Source organism: Bombus pascuorum, unplaced genomic scaffold (assembly GCF_905332965.1).
Source record: "Bombus pascuorum unplaced genomic scaffold, iyBomPasc1.1, whole genome shotgun sequence".
Classification (NCBI taxonomy): domain Eukaryota; kingdom Metazoa; phylum Arthropoda; class Insecta; order Hymenoptera; family Apidae; genus Bombus; species Bombus pascuorum.
Genome location: NW_026869749.1, coordinates 475,003 through 491,089, shown reverse-complemented (window position 1 = coordinate 491,089; position 16,087 = coordinate 475,003).

The window sequence follows — 16,087 nt, the reverse complement described above, 5'->3', positions numbered from 1 at the left end:
TAATAGTATATAACGTTATTCGTTAGTACGTATTCGTTTATAACGTTATACGTTAGTACGTAATAGTATATAACGTTATACGTCATTACGTATTAGTTTATAACGTTATACGTTAGTACGTAATAGTATATAACGTTATACGTCATTACGTATTAGTTTATAACGTTATACGTTAGTACGTAATAGTATATAACGTTATACGTCATCTGGTAATACTATATAACGTTATACGTCATTACATAATAGTATATAACGTTATACGTCATTACGTATTAGTTTATATCGTTATACGTTAGTACGTAATAGTATATAACGTTATACGGCATCAGGTAATACTATATAACGTTACACGTTAGTACGTATTAGATAATATCGTTATACGTTAGTACGTAATAGGATATAACGTTATACGTTATAAGGTAATACTCAATAACGTTATACGTCATTACATAATAGTATATAACGTTATACGTCATTACGTAATAGTATATAACGTTATACGTTAGTACGTAATAGTATATAACGTTATACGACAGTACGTAATAGTATATAACGTTACACGTTAGTACGTAATAGTGTATAACGATATACGTTATTACGTATTTTGTATATAACGTTATACGTCATTACGTATTAGTTTATAACGTTACACGTTAGTACGTAATAGTATATAACGTTATACGTTAGTACGTAATAGGATATGACGTTATACGTCATTACGTAATACTATATAACGTTACACGTTAGTACGTAATAGTATATAACGTTATACGTTAGTACGTAATAGTATATAACGTTATACGTCATTACGTATTAGTATATAACGTTATACGTCATCAGGTAATACTATATAACGTTACACTTTAGTACGTAGTAGAGTGTAACGTTATACGTTAGTACGTAATAGTATATAATGTTATACGACATCAGGTAATACTATATAACGTTACACGTTAGTACGTAATAGTGTATAACGATATACGTTATTACGTATTAGTATATAACGTTATACGTCTTTACGTAATAGTGTATAACGTTATACGTTAGTACGTAATAGTATATAACGTTATACGATATTACGTATTAGTATATAACGTTATACGATATTACGTATTAGTATATAACGTTACACGTTATTACGTAATAGTATATATCGTTATACGTCATTACGTATTAGTTTATAACGTTCTACGTTAGTACGTAATAGTATATAGCGTTATACGTTATTACGTAATAATATATAACGTTATACGTCATCAGGTAATACTATATTACGTTACACGTTATTACGTAATAGTATATAACGTTATACGTCATCTGGTAATACTATATAACGTTACACGTTAGTACGTAATAGTATATAACGTTATACGGCATCAGATAATACTATATAACGTTACACGTGAGTACGTATTAGAGTATAACGTTATACGTTAGTACGTAATAGGATATAACGTTATACGTTATAAGGTAATACTCAATAACATTATACTTCATTACATAATAGTATATACCGTTATACGTCATTACGTAGTAGTTTATAACGTTCTATGTTAGTACGTAATAGTATATAGCGTTATTCGTTATTACGTAATAATATATAACGTTATACGTCATTACGTATTACTATATAACATTATACGTCATCAGGTAATACTATATAACGTTACACCTTAGTACGTAATAGAGTATAACGCTACACGTTAGTACGTACTAGATAATAACGTTATACGTTAGTACGTAATAGGATATAGCGTTATACGTTATAAGGTAATACACAATAACGTTATACGTCATTACATAATAGTATATATCGTTATACGTCATTACGTAATAGTATATAACGTTATACGTTAGTACGTAATAGTATATAACGTTATACGTTATTACGTATTAGTATATAACGTTATACGGCATCAGGTAATACTATATAACGTTACACGTTAGTACGTATTAGATAATAACGTTATACGTTAGTACGTAATAGGATATAACGTTATACGTTATAAGGTAATACTCAATAACGTTATACGTCATTACATAATAGTATATAACGTTATACGTCATTACGTATTAGTATATAACGTTATACGACATCAGGTAATACTATATAACGTTACACGTTAGTACGTAATAGAGTATAACGTTATACGTTAGTACGTAATAGGATATAACGTTATACGTTATAAGGTAATACTCAATAACATTATACTTCATTACATAATAGTATATAACGTTATACGTCATTACGTAATAGTATATAACGTTATACGTTATTACGTAATAGTATAAATCGTTATACGTCATTACGTATTAGTTTATAACGTTCTACGTTAGTACGTAATAGTATATAGCGTTATAGGTTATTACGTAATAATATATAACGTTATACGTCATTACGTATTACTATATAACGTTATACGTCATCAGCTAATACTATATAACGTTACACGTTAGTACGTAATAGAATATAACGTTATACGTTAGTACGTAATAGGATATAACGTTATATGTTATAAGGTAATACTCAATAACGTTATACGTCATTGCATAATAGTATATAACGTTATACGTCATTACGTATTAGTATATAACATTATACGTTAGTACGTAATAGTATATGACGTTATTCGTTAGTACGTAATAGTATATAACATTATACGTCATTACGTATTAGTTTATAACGTTATACGTTAGTACGTAATAGTATATAGCGTTATACGTCATTGCGTAATAGTATATAACGTTATACGTCATTGCGTAATAGTATATAACGTTATACGTTAGTACGTTATTGTATATAACGTTATACGTCATCAGGTAATACTATATTACGTTACACGTTATTACGTAATAATATATAACGTTATACGTCATCAGGTAATACTATATAACGTTACACGTTAGTACGTAATAGTATATAACGATATACGTTATTACGTATTTGTATATAACGTTATACGTTGTACGTATTATTATATAACGTTATACATCATCAGGTAATACTATATAACGTTACACGTTAGTACGTAATAGAGTATAACGTTATACGTTAGTACGTAATAGTATATAACGTTATACGTTAGCACGTAATAATATATAACGTTATACGTTAGTACGTATTAGTTTATAACGTTATACGTTAGTACGTAATAGTATATAACGTTATACGTCATTACGTATTAGTTTATAACGTTATACGTTAGTACGTAATTGTATATAACGTTATACGGCATCAGGTAATACTATATAACGTTACACGTTAGTGCGTAATAGAGTATAACGTTATACGTTAGTACGTAATAGGATATAACGTTATACGACATCAAGTAATACTATATAACGTTACACGTTAGTACGTAATAGTATATAACGTTATACGTTAGCACGTAATAGTATATAACGTTATACGTCATTACATAATAGTATATAACGTTATACGTCATTACGTATTAGTATATAATGTTATACGTCATCAGGTAATACTATATAACGTTACACGTTAGTACATAATAGAGTATAACGTTATACGTTAGTACGTAATAGGATATAACGTTATACGTCATTGCGTAATAGTATATAACGTTATACGTCATTGCGTAATAGTATATAACGTTATACGCTAGTACGTAATAGTATATAACGTTATACGTCATCAGGTAATACTATATTACGTTACACGTTATTACGTAATAGTATATAACGTTATACGTCATCTGGTAATACTATATAACGTTTCACGTTAGTACGTAATAGTATATAACGTTACACGTTAGTACGTAATAGTGTATAACGATATACGTTATTACGTATTTGTACATAACGTTATACGTCATTACGTATCAGTTTATAACGTTACACGTTAGTACGTAATAGAGTATAACGTTATACGTTAGTACGTAATAGGATATAACGTTATACGTTATAAGGTAATACTCAATAACGTTATACGTCATTACATAATAGTATATAACGTTATACGACATCAGGTAAAACTATATATCGTTACACGTTAGTGCGTAATAGAGTATAACGTTATACGTTAGTACGTAATAGGATATAACGTTATACGACATCAAGTAATACTATATAACGTTACACGTTAGTACGTAATAGTATATAACGTTATACGTTAGCACGTAATAGTATATAACGTTATACGTTAGTACGTATTAGTTTGTAACGTTATACGTTTGTACGTAATAGTATATAACGTTATACGTCATTACGTATTAGTATATAACGTTATACGACATCAGGTAATACTATATAACGTTACACGTTAGTACGTAATAGAGTATAACGTTATACGTTAGTACGTAATAGGATATAACGTTATACGTTATAAGGTAATACTCAATAACATTATACTTCATTACATAATAGTATATAACGTTATACGTCATTACGTAATAGCATATAACGTTATACGACATCAGGTAATACTATATAACGTTACACGTTAGTGCGTAATAGAGTATAACGTTATACGTTAGTACGTAATAGGATATAACGTTATACGACATCAAGTAATACTATATAGCGTTACACGTTAGTACGTAATAGTATATAACGTTATACGTTAGCACGTAATAGTATATAACGTTATACGTTAGTACGTATTAGTTTATAACGTTATACGTTAGTACGTAATAGTATATAACGTTATACGTCATTACGTATTAGTTTATAACGTTCTACGTTAGTACGTAATAGTATATAGCGTTATACGTTATTACGTAATAATATATAACGTTATACGTCATTACGTATTACTACATAACGTTATACGTCATCAGCTAATACTATATAACGTTACACGTTAGTACGTAATAGAATATAACGTTAAACGTTAGTACGTAATAGGATATAACGTTATACGTTATAAGGTAATACTCAATAACGTTATACGACATTGCATAATAGTATATAACGTTATACGTCATTACGTATTAGTATATAACATTATACGTTAGTACGTAATAGTATATAACGTTATTCGTTAGTACGTAATAGTATATAACGTTATACGTCATTACGTATTAGTTTATAACGTTATACGTTAGTACGTAATAGTATATAGCGTTATACGTCATTACGTAATAGTATATAACGTTATACGTCATTGCGTAATAGTATATAACGTTATACGTTAGTACGTTATTGTATATAACGTTATACGTCATCAGGTAATACTATATTACGTTACACGTTATTACGTAATAATATATAACGTTATACGTCACCAGGTAATACTATATAACGTTACACGTTAGTACGTAATAGTATATAACGATATACGATATTACGTATTAGTATATAACGTTATACGTTGTACGTATTAGTATATAACGTTATACATCATCAGGTAATACTATATAACGTTACACGTTAGTACGTAATAGAGTATAACGTTATACGTTAGTACGTAATAGTATATAACGTTATACGTTAGCACGTAATAATATATACCGTTATACGTTAGTACGTATTAGTTTATAACGTTATACGTTAGTACGTAATAGTATATAACGTTATACGTTATCAGGTAATACTCAATAACGTTATACGTCATTACATAATAGTATATAACGTTATACGTCATTACGGATTAGTATATAACGTTATACGTTAGTACGTAATACTATATAACGTCATACGTCATCTGGTAATACTATATAACGTTATACGTCATTATATAATAGTATATAACGTTATACGTTATTACGTAATAATATATAACGTTATACGTCATTACGTATTACTATATAACGTTATACGTCATCAGGTAATGCTATATAACGTTACACGTTAGTACGTAATAGGATATGACGTTATACGTCATTACGTAATACTATATAACGTTACACGTTAGTACGTAATAGTATATAACGTTATACGTCATTACGTATCAGTTTATAACGTTACACGTTAGTACGTAATATTATATATCGTTATACGTTAGTACGTAATAGGATATGACGTTATACGTCATTACGTAATACTATATAACGTTACACGTTAGTACGTAATAGTATATAACGTTATACATTAGTACGTATTAGTTTATAACGTTATACGTTAGTTCGTAATAGTATATAACGTTATACGTCATTACGTATTAGTATATAACGTTATACGACATCAGGTAATACTATATAACGTTACACGTTAGTACGTAATAGAGTATAACGTTATACGTTAGTACGTAATAGGATATAACGTTATACGTTATAAGGTAATACTCAATAACATTATACTTCATTACATAATAGTATATAACGTTATACGTCATTACGTAATAGCATATAACGTTATACGACATCAGGTAATACTATATAACGTTACACGTTAGTGCGTAATAGAGTATAACGTTATACGTTAGTACGTAATAGGATATAACGTTATACGACATCAAGTAATAGGGTATAACGTTATACGACATCAAGTAATACTATATAACGTTACACGTTAGTACGTAATAGTATATAACGCTATACGTTAGCACGTAATAGTATATAACGTTATACGTTAGTACGTATTAGTTTATAACGTTATACGTTAGTACGTAATAGTATATAACGTTATACGTCATTACGTATTAGTTTATAACGTTCTACGTTAGTACGTAATAGTATATAGCGTTATACGTTATTACGTAATAATATATAACGTCATACGTCATTACGTATTACTATATAACGTTATACGTCATCAGCTAATACTATATAACGTTACACGTTAGTACGTAATAGAATATAACGTTATACGTTAGTACGTAATAGGATATAACGTTATACGTTATAAGGTAATACTCAATAACGTTATACGTCATTGCATAATAGTATATAACGTTATACGTCATTACGTATTAGTATATAACATTATACGTTAGTACGTAATAGTATATAACGTTATTCGTTAGTACGTAATAGCATATAACGTTATACGTCATTACGTATTAGTTTATAACGTTATACGTTAGTACGTAATAGTATATAGCGTTATACGTCATTACGTAATAGTATATAACGTTATACGTCATTGCGTAATAGTATATAACGTTATACGTTAGTACGTTACTGTATATAACGTTATACGTCATCAGGTAATACTATATTACGTTACACGTTATTACGTAATAATATATAACGTTATACGTCACCAGGTAATACTATATAACGTTACACGTTAGTACGTAATAGTATATAACGATATACGATATTACGTATTAGTATATAACGTTATACGTTGTACGTATTAGTATATAACGTTATACATCATCAGGTAATACTATATAACGTTACACGTTAGTACGTAATAGAGTATAACGTTATACGTTAGTACGTAATAGTATATAACGTTATACGTAGGCACGTAATAATATATAACGTTATACGTTAGTACGTATTAGTTTATAACGTTATACGTTAGTACGTAATAGTATATAACGTTATACGTCATTACGTATTAGTTTATAACGTTATACGTTTGTACGTATTAGTATATAACGTTATACGGCATCAGGTAATACTATACAACGTTACACGTTAGTACGTATTAGATAATAACGTTATACGTTAGCACGTAATAGGATATAACGTTATACGTTATAAGGTAATACTCAATAACGTTATACGTCATTACATAATAGTATATAACGTTATACGTCATTACGTATTAGTATATAATGTTATACGTTATCAGGTAATACTATATAACGTTACACGTTAGTACATAATAGAGTATAACGTTATACGTTAGTACGTAATAGGATATAACGTTATACGTCATTGCGTAATAGTATATAACGTTATACGTCACTGCGTAATAGTATATAACGTTATACGCTAGTACGTAATAGTATATAACGTTACACGTTAGTACGTAATAATGTATAACGATATACGTTATTACGTATTTGTATATAACGTTATACGTCATTACGTATCAGTTTATAACGTTACACGTTAGTACGTAATAATGTATAACGATATACGTTATTACGTATTTGTATATAACGTTATACGTCATTACGTATCAGTTTATAACGTTACACGTTAGTACGTAATATTATATATCGTTATACGTTAGTACGTAATAGGATATGACGTTATACGTCATTACGTAATACTATATAACGTTACACGTTAGTACGTAATAGTATATAACGTTATACGTTATTACGTATTAGTATATAACGTTATACGGCATCAGGTAATACTATATAACGTTACACGTTAGTACGTATTAGATAATAACGTTATACGTTAGTACGTAATAGGATATAACGTTATACGTTATAAGGTAATACTCAATAACGTTATACGTCATTACATAATAGTATATAACGTTATACGTCATTACGTATTAGTATATAACGTTATACGACATCAGGTAATACTATATAACGTTACACGTTAGTACGTAATAGAGTATAACGTTATACGTTAGTACGTAATAGGATATAACGTTATACGTTATAAGGTAATACTCAATAACATTATACTTCATTACATAATAGTATATAACGTTATACGTCATTACGTAATAGTATATAACGTTATACGTTATTACGTAATAGTATAAATCGTTATACGTCATTACGTATTAGTTTATAACGTTCTACGTTAGTACGTAATAGTATATAGCGTTATAGGTTATTACGTAATAATATATAACGTTATACGTCATTACGTATTACTATATAACGTTATACGTCATCAGCTAATACTATATAACGTTACACGTTAGTACGTAATAGAATATAACGTTATACGTTAGTACGTAATAGGATATAACGTTATATGTTATAAGGTAATACTCAATAACGTTATACGTCATTGCATAATAGTATATAACGTTATACGTCATTACGTATTAGTATATAACATTATACGTTAGTACGTAATAGTATATGACGTTATTCGTTAGTACGTAATAGTATATAACATTATACGTCATTACGTATTAGTTTATAACGTTATACGTTAGTACGTAATAGTATATAGCGTTATACGTCATTGCGTAATAGTATATAACGTTATACGTCATTGCGTAATAGTATATAACGTTATACGTTAGTACGTTATTGTATATAACGTTATACGTCATCAGGTAATACTATATTACGTTACACGTTATTACGTAATAATATATAACGTTATACGTCATCAGGTAATACTATATAACGTTACACGTTAGTACGTAATAGTATATAACGATATACGTTATTACGTATTTGTATATAACGTTATACGTTAGTACGTAATTGTATATAACGTTATACGGCATCAGGTAATACTATATAACGTTACACGTTAGTGCGTAATAGAGTATAACGTTATACGTTAGTACGTAATAGGATATAACGTTATACGACATCAAGTAATACTATATAACGTTACACGTTAGTACGTAATAGTATATAACGTTATACGTTAGCACGTAATAGTATATAACGTTATACGTCATTACATAATAGTATATAACGTTATACGTCATTACGTATTAGTATATAATGTTATACGTCATCAGGTAATACTATATAACGTTACACGTTAGTACATAATAGAGTATAACGTTATACGTTAGTACGTAATAGGATATAACGTTATACGTCATTGCGTAATAGTATATAACGTTATACGTCATTGCGTAATAGTATATAACGTTATACGCTAGTACGTAATAGTATATAACGTTATACGTCATCAGGTAATACTATATTACGTTACACGTTATTACGTAATAGTATATAACGTTATACGTCATCTGGTAATACTATATAACGTTTCACGTTAGTACGTAATAGTATATAACGTTACACGTTAGTACGTAATAGTGTATAACGATATACGTTATTACGTATTTGTATATAACGTTATACGTCATTACGTATCAGTTTATAACGTTACACGTTAGTACGTAATAGAGTATAACGTTATACGTTAGTACGTAATAGGATATAACGTTATACGTTATAAGGTAATACTCAATAACGTTATACGTCATTACATAATAGTATATAACGTTATACGACATCAGGTCAAACTATATATCGTTACACGTTAGTGCGTAATAGAGTATAACGTTATACGTTAGTACGTAATAGGATATAACGTTATACGACATCAAGTAATACTATATAACGTTACACGTTAGTACGTAATAGTATATAACGTTATACGTTAGCACGTAATAGTATATAACGTTATACGTTAGTACGTATTAGTTTGTAACGTTATACGTTTGTACGTAATAGTATATAACGTTATACGTCATTACGTATTAGTATATAACGTTATACGACATCAGGTAATACTATATAACGTTACACGTTAGTACGTAATAGAGTATAACGTTATACGTTAGTACGTAATAGGATATAACGTTATACGTTATAAGGTAATACTCAATAACATTATACTTCATTACATAATAGTATATAACGTTATACGTCATTACGTAATAGCATATAACGTTATACGACATCAGGTAATACTATATAACGTTACACGTTAGTGCGTAATAGAGTATAACGTTATACGTTAGTACGTAATAGGATATAACGTTATACGACATCAAGTAATACTATATAACGTTACACGTTAGTACGTAATAGTATATAACGTTATACGTTAGCACGTAATAGTATATAACGTTATACGTTAGTACGTATTAGTTTATAACGTTATACGTTAGTACGTAATAGTATATAACGTTATACGTCATTACGTATTAGTTTATAACGTTCTACGTTAGTACGTAATAGTATATAGCGTTATACGTTATTACGTAATAATATATAACGTTATACGTCATTACGTATTACTACATAACGTTATACGTCATCAGCTAATACTATATAACGTTACACGTTAGTACGTAATAGAATATAACGTTATACGTTAGTACGTAATAGGATATAACGTTATACGTTATAAGGTAATACTCAATAACGTTATACGACATTGCATAATAGTATATAACGTTATACGTCATTACGTATTAGTATATAACATTATACGTTAGTACGTAATAGTATATAACGTTATTCGTTAGTACGTAATAGTATATAACGTTATACGTCATTACGTATTAGTTTATAACGTTATACGTTAGTACGTAATAGTATATAGCGTTATACGTCATTACGTAATAGTATATAACGTTATACGTCATTGCGTAATAGTATATAACGTTATACGTTAGTACGTTATTGTATATAACGTTATACGTCATCAGGTAATACTATATTACGTTACACGTTATTACGTAATAATATATAACGTTATATGTCACCAGGTAATACTATATAACGTTACACGTTAGTACGTAATAGTATATAACGATATACGATATTACGTATTAGTATATAACGTTATACGTTGTACGTATTAGTATATAACGTTATACATCATCAGGTAATACTATATAACGTTACACGTTAGTACGTAATAGAGTATAACGTTATACGTTAGTACGTAATAGTATATAACGTTATACGTTAGCACGTAATAATATATACCGTTATACGTTAGTACGTATTAGTTTATAACGTTATACGTTAGTACGTAATAGTATATAACGTTATACGTCATTACGTATTAGTTTATATCGTTATACGTTTGTACGTATTAGTATATAACGTCATACGGCATCAGGTAATACTATAGAACGTTACACGTTAGTACGTATTAGATAATAACGTTATACGTTAGCACGTAATAGGATATAACGTTATACGTTATAAGGTAATACTCAATAACGTTATACGTCATTACATAATAGTATATAACGTTATACGTCATTACGTATTAGTATATAATGTTATACGTCATCAGGTAATACTATATAACGTTACACGTTAGTACATAATAGAGTATAACGTTATACGTTAGTACGTAATAGGATATAACGTTATACGTCATTGCGTAATAGTATATAACGTTATACGTCACTGCGTAATAGTATATAACGTTATACGCTAGTACGTAATAGTATATAACGTTATACGTCATCAGGTAATACTATATTACGTTACACGTTATTACGTAATAGTATATAACGTTATACGTCATCTGGTAATACTATATAACGTTTCACGTTAGTACGTAATAGTATATAACGTTACACGTTAGTACGTAATAGTGTATAACGATATACGTTATTACGTATTTGTATATAACGTTATACGTCATTACGTATCAGTTTATAACGTTACACGTTAGTACGTAATATTATATATCGTTATACGTTAGTACGTAATAGGATATGACGTTATACGTCATTACGTAATACTATATAACGTTACACGTTAGTACGTAATAGTATATAACGTTATACGTTAGTACGTAATAGTACATAACGTTATACGTTAGTACGTAATAGTATATAACGTTATACGACAACAAGTAATACTATATAACGTTACACGTTAGTACCTAATAGTGTATAACGATATACGTTATTACGTATTAGTATATAACGTTATACGTTAGCACGTAACAGTATATAACGTTATACATTAGTACGTATTAGTTTATAACGTTATACGTTAGTTCGTAATAGTATATAACGTTATACGTCATTACGTATTAGTATATAACGTTATACGACATCAGGTAATACTATATAACGTTACACGTTAGTACGTAATAGAGTATAACGTTATACGTTAGTACGTAATAGGATATAACGTTATACGTTATAAGGTAATACTCAATAACATTATACTTCATTACATAATAGTATATAACGTTATACGTCATTACGTAATAGCATATAACGTTATACGACATCAGGTAATACTATATAACGTTACACGTTAGTGCGTAATAGAGTATAACGTTATACGTTAGTACGTAATAGGATATAACGTTATACGACATCAAGTAATAGGGTATAACGTTATACGACATCAAGTAATACTATATAACGTTACACGTTAGTACGTAATAGTATATAACGCTATACGTTAGCACGTAATAGTATATAACGTTATACGTTAGTACGTATTAGTTTATAACGTTATACGTTAGTACGTAATAGTATATAACGTTATACGTCATTACGTATTAGTTTATAACGTTCTACGTTAGTACGTAATAGTATATAGCGTTATACGTCATTACGTAATAGTATATAACATTATACGTTAGTACGTAATAGTATATAACGTTATTCGTTAGTACGTAATAGTATATAACGTTATACGTCATTACGTATTAGTTTATAACGTTATACGTTAGTACGTAATAGTATATAGCGTTATACGTCATTACGTAATAGTATATAACGTTATACGTCATTGCGTAATAGTATATAACGTTATACGTTAGTACGTTACTGTATATAACGTTATACGTCATCAGGTAATACTATATTACGTTACACGTTATTACGTAATAATATATAACGTTATACGTCACCAGGTAATACTATATAACGTTACACGTTAGTACGTAATAGTATATAACGATATACGATATTACGTATTAGTATATAACGTTATACGTTGTACGTATTAGTATATAACGTTATACATCATCAGGTAATACTATATAACGTTACACGTTAGTACGTAATAGAGTATAACGTTATACGTTAGTACGTAATAGTATATAACGTTATACGTAGGCACGTAATAATATATAACGTTATACGTTAGTACGTATTAGTTTATAACGTTATACGTTAGTACGTAATAGTATATAACGTTATACGTCATTACGTATTAGTTTATAACGTTATACGTTTGTACGTATTAGTATATAACGTTATACGGCATCAGGTAATACTATACAACGTTACACGTTAGTACGTATTAGATAATAACGTTATACGTTAGCACGTAATAGGATATAACGTTATACGTTATAAGGTAATACTCAATAACGTTATACGTCATTACATAATAGTATATAACGTTATACGTCATTACGTATTAGTATATAATGTTATACGTTATCAGGTAATACTATATAACGTTACACGTTAGTACATAATAGAGTATAACGTTATACGTTAGTACGTAATAGGATATAACGTTATACGACATTGCGTAATAGTATATAACGTTATACGTCACTGCGTAATAGTATATAACGTTATACGCTAGTACGTAATAGTATATAACGTTATACGTCATCAGGTAATACTATATTACGTTACACGTTATTACGTAATAGTATATAACGTTATACGTCATCTGGTAATACTATATAACGTTTCACGTTAGTACGTAATAGTATATAACGTTACACGTTAGTACGTAATAATGTATAACGATATACGTTATTACGTATTTGTATATAACGTTATACGTCATTACGTATCAGTTTATAACGTTACACGTTAGTACGTAATATTATATATCGTTATACGTTAGTACGTAATAGGATATGACGTTATACGTCATTACGTAATACTATATAACGTTACACGTTAGTACGTAATAGTATATAACGTTATACGTTAGTACGTAATAGTACATAACGTTATACGTTAGTACGTAATAGTATATAACGTTATACGACAACAAGTAATACTATATAACGTTACACGTTAGTACCTAATAGTGTATAACGATATACGTTATTACGTATTAGTATATAACGTTATACGTTAGCACGTAATAGTATATAACGTTATACATTAGTACGTATTAGTTTATAACGTTATACGTTAGTTCGTAATAGTATATAACGTTATACGTCATTACGTATTAGTTTATAACGTTATACGTTAGTACGTAATAGTATATAACGTTATACGGCATCAGGTAATACTATATAACGTTACACGTTAGTACGTATTAGATAATAACGTAATACGTTAGTACGTAATACGATATAACGTTATACGATATAAGGTAATACTCAATAACGTTATACGTCATTACATAATAGTATATAGCGTTATACGTCATTACGTAATAGTATATAACCTTAAACGATATTACGTATTATTATATAACGTTATACGATATTACATATTAGTATATAACGTTACACGTTATTACGTAATAGTATATACCGTTATACGTCATTACGTAGTAGTTTATAACGTTCTACGTTAGTACGTAATAGTATATAGCGTTATTCGTTATTACGTAATAATATATAACGTTATACGTCATTACGTATTACTATATAACGTTATACGTCATCAGGTAATACTATATAACGTTACACGTTAGTACGTAATAGAGTATAACGTTATACGTTAGTACGTAGTAGGATATAACGGTATACGTTATAAGGTAATACTCAATAACGTTATACGTCATTACATAATAGTATATAACGTTATACGTCATTACGTATTAGTTTATAATGTTATACGTTAGTACGTAATTGTATATAACGTTATACGGCATCAGGTAATACTATATAACGCTACACGTTAGTACGTACTAGATAATAACGTTATACGTTAGTACGTAATAGGATATAGCGTTATACGTTATAAGGTAATACTCAATAACGTTATACGTCATTACATAATAGTATATATCGTTATACGTCAATACGTAATAGTATATAACGTTATACGTTAGTACGTAATAGGATATAGCGTTATACGTTATAAGGTAATACTCAATAACGTTATACGTCAATACATAATAGTATATAACGTTATACGTCATTACGTAATAGTATATAACGTTATACGTTAGTACGTAATAGTATATAACGTTATACGTTTGTACGTATTAGTATATAACGTTATACGGCATCAGGTAATACTATACAACGTTACACGTTAGTACGTATTAGATAATAACGTTATACGTTAGCTCGTAATAGGATATAACGTTATACGTTATAAGGTAATACTCAATAACGTTATACGTCATTACATAATAGTATATAACGTTATACGTCATTACGTATTAGTATATAATGTTATACGTCTTCAGGTAATACTATATAACGTTACACGTCAGTACGTAATATTATATATCGTTATACGTTAGTACGTAATAGGATATGACGTTATACGTCATTACGTAATACTATATAACGTTACACGTTAGTACGTAATAGTATATAACGTTATACGTTAGTACGTAAAAGTACAT